Genomic DNA, 6,099 nt, shown 5'->3' on the forward strand with positions numbered 1-6,099 from the left:
CAGGCCTGTGGTCCTAGCTATTCAGGAGGCTGAGATGGGAGGATTGCTTGAGCCTGGGAGATCAAGACTGCAGCAAGCAGTGAATACACCACAGCACACCAGCCTGAATGAAAGAGCAAGATCCTGTCAAAAAAAAAAAAAAAAAAAACCCTCTAGGGAGGTCTATATCCAGAAGTGAGAAGTGCAAAGACCAGCTTGGTTGGGGAGACCCTAATCCAGTGGTGCTAAAGGAATTAAAGACACACACACAGAAATACAGAGGTGTGAACTGGGAAATCAGGGGTCTCACAGCCTTCAGAGCTGAGAGCCTCCAACAGAGATTTACCCACGTATTTATTAACAGCAAGCCAGTCATTAGCATTTTTTCTATAGATATTAGATTAATTAAAAGTATACCTTATGGGAAATGAAGGGATGGGCTGAAATAAAGGAATGGGTTGGGCTAGTTATCTGCAGCAGTAGCACGGCCTTAAGGCACAGATCACTCATGCTATTGTTTGTGGTTTAAGAATGCCTTTAAGCGATTTTCCACCCTGGGTAGGCCAGGTGTTCCTTGCCTTCATTCTGGTAAACCCACGACCTTCCAGCATGGGCGTTAAAACCATCATGAACATGTCACAGTGCTGCAGAGATTTTGTTTATGGCCAGTTTTGGGACCAGTTTATGGCCAGATTTTGGGGGGGGGGCCTGTTCCCAACATGTCCCCCTTCTTTGATTTGCAAATCGATAAAAGCAAAGGCAGCTTTGACACTGTGAGCTACTTCTCGCAGGAGTCAGGATCCACATCTGCACACTATACAAAGACAAACAACACAGATTAAAAGCACAATCATCATTGAAATCACAGAGCTTCCAAGTGTTTTTATCCATTTTAATGGGTTACTAGCTGCTAATCTGTCTGCAGCTCCTTCAAGCACTCCAGTTCCTGTCATTAAGGTCAGGTGTACCTGGGATGCTTTAAATATTTGTTCTTTTAATTTTGCAATATCCAAAGACAAGTTTGTAGAGTGTCTTTCTGGATGCTTTTTTATTCTTTCTCAAATTTTGATCTTATTAGGAGCTATTAATAGTTTCCACAAATCCTTATGTTTAGCTCCTACAATGAGCCATATCATTTGAGGTTGAGGTGACACTATACTGCCATGGTTCCAGACAATAGGAACTTTTGCCATACTTCTTATCATTTCTGCCATCTGACCACTTTGTTCAGACCATCTGAACTAGTGTGGCCATGGCATGCAGACTGAGAGGTGCAATTTAAGCTAAACATCCCCTTAGGGGACCAATCAATGATTCCATAGGAATAGTTGCATAGCATCTCTGCCTGTTCTGCAATGCAATCTTACTAAACAAGTTGTTCATTATTTCTGGCCAGGTGCTATTTTGTTTACAAATAGGTTTTTGAGGGTGGTATGCCTCAAGTATAGGAGTAGATTTATTATGGTAAATACTGAGATCAGAAAGCATGTGTAACTGTGTCATAGAGTGAAATCATCTAGGCATTATTGCCAGACAAGATTGATAAATATGCCCAATAAGTATAATTGTTCTCTGTGTCAGCCCTTGTTGAAGGAATACTCATGGCAATGGTGATCATCACTATGATAGATCACCAAATTACTCATTGTGACTGGTTGTCCCGCTTTCCTCAGGTTTTCTTCCACCATCTGTGACAGCTTCTTGATTTGTCCCCAGGTGGGTGGCTGTGTTCAATGGGTGTTGCTCATGACAGTTGGGGTCCTCCTCAGTGTCAGCCTTGACATGGGTGCAACCAGGGGGTCCTCGGGATCCTCCTGGAATTTCTTCCTCGGCATCTGGCTCATGATGAGGTTTCAGGTTTCTTGATGGTATCCAAATCAGTTATTGATTTTGGCCTGGAGAAACACAAGCATAACCTCTACCCCAAGTTATTATTTTACCTATTTCCCAACTTTTTGTTATCAGATCTCTCCACCAAACCAGTTGTTCTGCTTCTGTCTTTGCAGCCGGTTTCTGTAAATGCTGTTCAGCTGCTGATAACATCTGGCCTCTAGGCAGGCTCAAAAAATTTAAAGTTAATAATGCTAGATTCAATTGTATATGGGCTGTCCCATAATCCCTGTTTCTCCCCCTTTTTTGTTTTTGTCTTCAGTTGTTCATCTGTATGAAATTGTAACTAAGCATTTTCAGTTAACTGTGTGGAATGAACCACATATGAAGAATCAGAAATCACATTAATAGACATATCAAAACAGTCAACACCTCAATTACAGCTACAAGCTCCGCTTTTTGAGCTGAAGTATAGGGCATCTGGAAAACTTTACTTTTTGAGCCAGAATAAGAAGCTTTACCATTACTAGACCCATCTGTAAAACAATGAAAATGCTTAGCAGGCTGCAGGTTGTTTACTGCAAGAATTGTAAATGAAAACCATTCAGTCTTGCTCAGCTAAAGGGATAGTAAAGAAACAGTCTCTCAAATCTACGACTATTAAAGACCAATTTTTTGGAATTATAGCAGGAGAAGGCAATCCTGGCTGTAATGCTCCCATAGGTTGTATAACTGAACTGATGGCTCTTAATTCAGTTAATATTTTCTATTTACCTGAATTTTTCTTAATTATGAACACTGGAGAATCCCAAGCAGAAAATTTTGGGGCTATGTGCCCATTTTCTAGTTGAACTAATTTCTCTAAAGCCTCCAGTTTCTCTTTACTTAGCGGCCGTTGTTCTATCCAAATTGGCTTATCTGTTAACCATTTTAAAGGTATAGGTTCTGGAGGCTTAACAATGGCCGCCATCAAAAATGATATCCTAAGCCTTGGCAGGAATTTTGTCTTTCCACTTGAAGTGGTCCTTTCAAAACTTGCAAATTTTTTCCTAGTCCAATACCAGGAACATACCCCATTATATGCATCATATGTTGACTTTGAGGGCTATATAATTGTTCTGGAATTAGAACTTGTGCTCCCTATTGTTGTAATAAATCCCTTCCCCATAAATTTATGGGTACAGAAGTTATAATTGGTTGAATAATCCCAGGTTGTCCATCGGTCCCTTCACAATGCAAAATATAGCTACTTTGATATACTTCAGGGGCTTTACCAACTCCAACTATGTTAAATTGAGTGGGTTGAATTGGCCATGCAGATGGCCAGTGCTGTAGAGAAAATGTGCAGTCCTGTATCTACCAAACCTTTAAATTTATTTCCCTGAATAGTTATTTCACAGGTAGGATGTTTATCCATAATTTGATTTACCCAATAAGCTGCTTTGCCTTGTTTATTTGTGCTTCCAAATCCTCCTGTTCATTTAATTTCACTTTTTCCCATTCCCACATATGACAAAATCAGGAGCTGTGCTATGCACTCTCCTGGCTCTGCTTTCCAGGGAACAGAAGTAGATATAACAATTTGAATTTCCCATTCTAATCTGAATCAATGACTCCTGTATGTATTTGTACTCCTTTTAAATTTAAACTAGACCTGCCTAGAACTAATCCTATTGTCCCTGCTGGCAAGGGATCACAGACTCCTGTTGGGACCTTTTGTGGGGGTTCCCCAGGCAGAAGACTCACAGCTTTTGTGCAGCATAAATCTACCGTGGCACTACTGGCTGTGGCGGGGGACAGGCATTGTACAGGGGTGAGGGAGTGACCTGAGCTGGAAATGCCCCAGTTTGGAATGGGGCCCGGGATGGGCCCCTCATGGCATTTCCTGAAATCAGGTTCCCATCTTTATCAAACTTAGAGTGACATGGATTAGCCCAATGTTTTCCTTTTCTACATTTTGGACATAGTTCAGGCTCAGCAGTTTTCTTTTTTCCCCTATCTGGTGGCCTGACTAGCTGATTTTTTCTACATTTTTTTTTAGTATGACCATGCTTCCCACAGTTAAAACAAGCTCCAGGAAATGGAGTATTTTCTTTATCCACTCTCAGTCCTGCCATTGTCCGTGCTAGCAGGTGGCCTGATGCAGATTACCTCTGATACCACCACAGGCCTTGATATAATCAACTAAATGTGCTTTCCCTCTGATAGGTCACAGAGCAGCCTGGCAATCAGGATTAGCATTGTTGAAAGCTAATAATTGCAACACTATATCCTGAGCAGCCAAATCTGCAATCACCTTTTTAAGAGACTCCTGTAACCGAGCTATAAAATCCACATATGGTTCTTTTGGTCCCTGTTTTATAGCACTAAAGGAAGGGTATTTTTCTCCACTTGAAGTGATTTTTTTTCCCAAGCTCTGATGCACACTCCTCTAAGCTGTTCTATGGCATCATCCTGCATGACCACTTGTGCATCTAAATCAGCCCAGCTGCCAACCCCCAAAAGTTGGTCTGCAGTTGTATTAATTTGAGATTTGGCCTGGGTGTTGCAAGCAGCCTGAATGGAAGCTTCATCTGCCCACCAAGTTTTAAATTGTAAGAACTAAGCAGGAGTTAGACAAGCTTGAGTAAGAGTGTCCCAGTCAGTAGGAATCATCTGACTGGAAACAGCAATGTTCTTTAACAGTCCCATTACAAAAGGAGAACCTGGTCCATACTGATTAATAGCTTCTTTAAATTCTTTGAGTAATTTAAAACAAAAAGGCTCAAATGTAGCTATAATATTTCCCTGTTGATCTGGGCAGTGTAGTCTAACAGGGAACTGCCAAGCCTCTTAATCACCCTCTCATCTAGCTTGCTGAATTCCTGACTGAATAGAACTAAGAGCGGTCGCTCGAGGTGCTGCTTGAACAGTCACTGGGGCAACTAATTTTTACCCACTGTCCTCTGGAAAAGAAAGATCTGGAGGGTTAGGCCACTCTTTTTCTTCAAAATAATAATGAGGGGGTGCAGAAGGGTAGGGATGAACCTCTCCCTCCTTTGCCACTTTAGCTTTAGCTGGTAAATAAACCTGCTCTATAACCTCTTCTGTTACTTCATTATACTCTCCTTCCTCCTCATCATCAGTGTGAAAAAGTTCCAAGATGGAACGAACCAGACCGCACACTTGTCCCATTGTTACCCTGATGCTTCTGAGCTCCCCTTCTTACTCACCATGGGGATTGCCTTAAGAGTACTCAGGTGTCCTCCAGCTAGTTCCATGTTCTCCAAGCATCGCTCCAGTGACCCTTCAACCTGGATTCGAGACCCCATGATGGAAACCACTTGCTCAGACCAGCTTGGTTGGGGAGACCCTAACCCAGTGGTACTAGAGGAATTAAAGACACAGAAATATAGCAGAGTGAAGTAGGAAATCAGGGGTCTCACAGCCTTCAGAGCTGAGAGCCTCCAACAGAGATTTACCCATGTATTTATTAACAGCAAGCCAGTCATTAGCATTCTTTCTATAGATATTAGATTAACTTAAAGTATCCCTTATGGGAAATGAAGGGATGGGCTGAAACAAAGGGATAGGTTGGGCTAGCTATCTGCAGCAGGAGCATGGCCTTAAGGCACAGATCACTCATGCTATTGTATGTGGTTTAAGAATGCCTTTAAGCAGTTTTCCACCCTGGGCAGGCCAGGTGTTCCTTGCCCTCATTCTGGTAAACCCAGAACCTACCAGCATGGGCGTTATGGCCTTCATGAACATGTCACAGTGCTGCAGAGATTTTGCTTATGGCCAGTTTTGGGACCGGTTTATGGCCAGGTTTTGGGGGGTCTGTTCCCCACAGAGAAGATGATAATCAGCATCATAAAAATATGTGACACTATAAAACTCACTGGTAAAGTTAATACACAGGGAGAAAGAGATAAGACTCAAATCTTATCCCTACAGAAAACTGCCCAACTGCAAAAATAAACAGTAAGAGAGGAAGGAACAAAGGATATACAAAACAAGCAGAAAATAATAGAATGCTAGGTGTAAGTACTCACCCATCAAGAATAATATTGCATGTAAATAGATTGAATTTTCCCATTTAAAAGATATAGACTGGGCTGACTCTCTTTTTGGACTCAACCCATCTGCACCCAGGTGAAATAAACAGCCTTGTTGCTCACACAAACCCTGTTTGGTGGTCTTTTCACATGGATGCATGAGACATTTGGTGCCAAAGACCCAGGTCAGCAGGACTCCTTCAGGAGACCGTCCCCTGTCCTCACCCTCACTCCATGAAGAGATCCACCTATG

At 42.1% G+C, this 6,099-nt stretch overlaps 1 long non-coding RNA gene across 1 annotated transcript; it reads right to left on the reverse strand.

Annotated features, from left to right (window-relative positions):
* Window positions 1-254: 254 nt before the first annotated feature.
* LOC129048184 (uncharacterized) lies at window positions 255-5,234 on the reverse strand. The gene is made up of 2 exons (XR_008510307.2): window positions 5,022-5,234; window positions 255-1,874 (listed from the first exon to the last, which is right to left on the reverse strand). It is a non-coding gene; the product is annotated as an uncharacterized LOC129048184 (long non-coding RNA).
* Window positions 5,235-6,099: the final 865 nt, after the last annotated feature.

This window comes from Pongo abelii, chromosome 1 (genome assembly GCF_028885655.2).
Source record: "Pongo abelii isolate AG06213 chromosome 1, NHGRI_mPonAbe1-v2.0_pri, whole genome shotgun sequence".
In the NCBI taxonomy this organism is placed as follows: Eukaryota; Metazoa; Chordata; class Mammalia; order Primates; family Hominidae; genus Pongo; species Pongo abelii.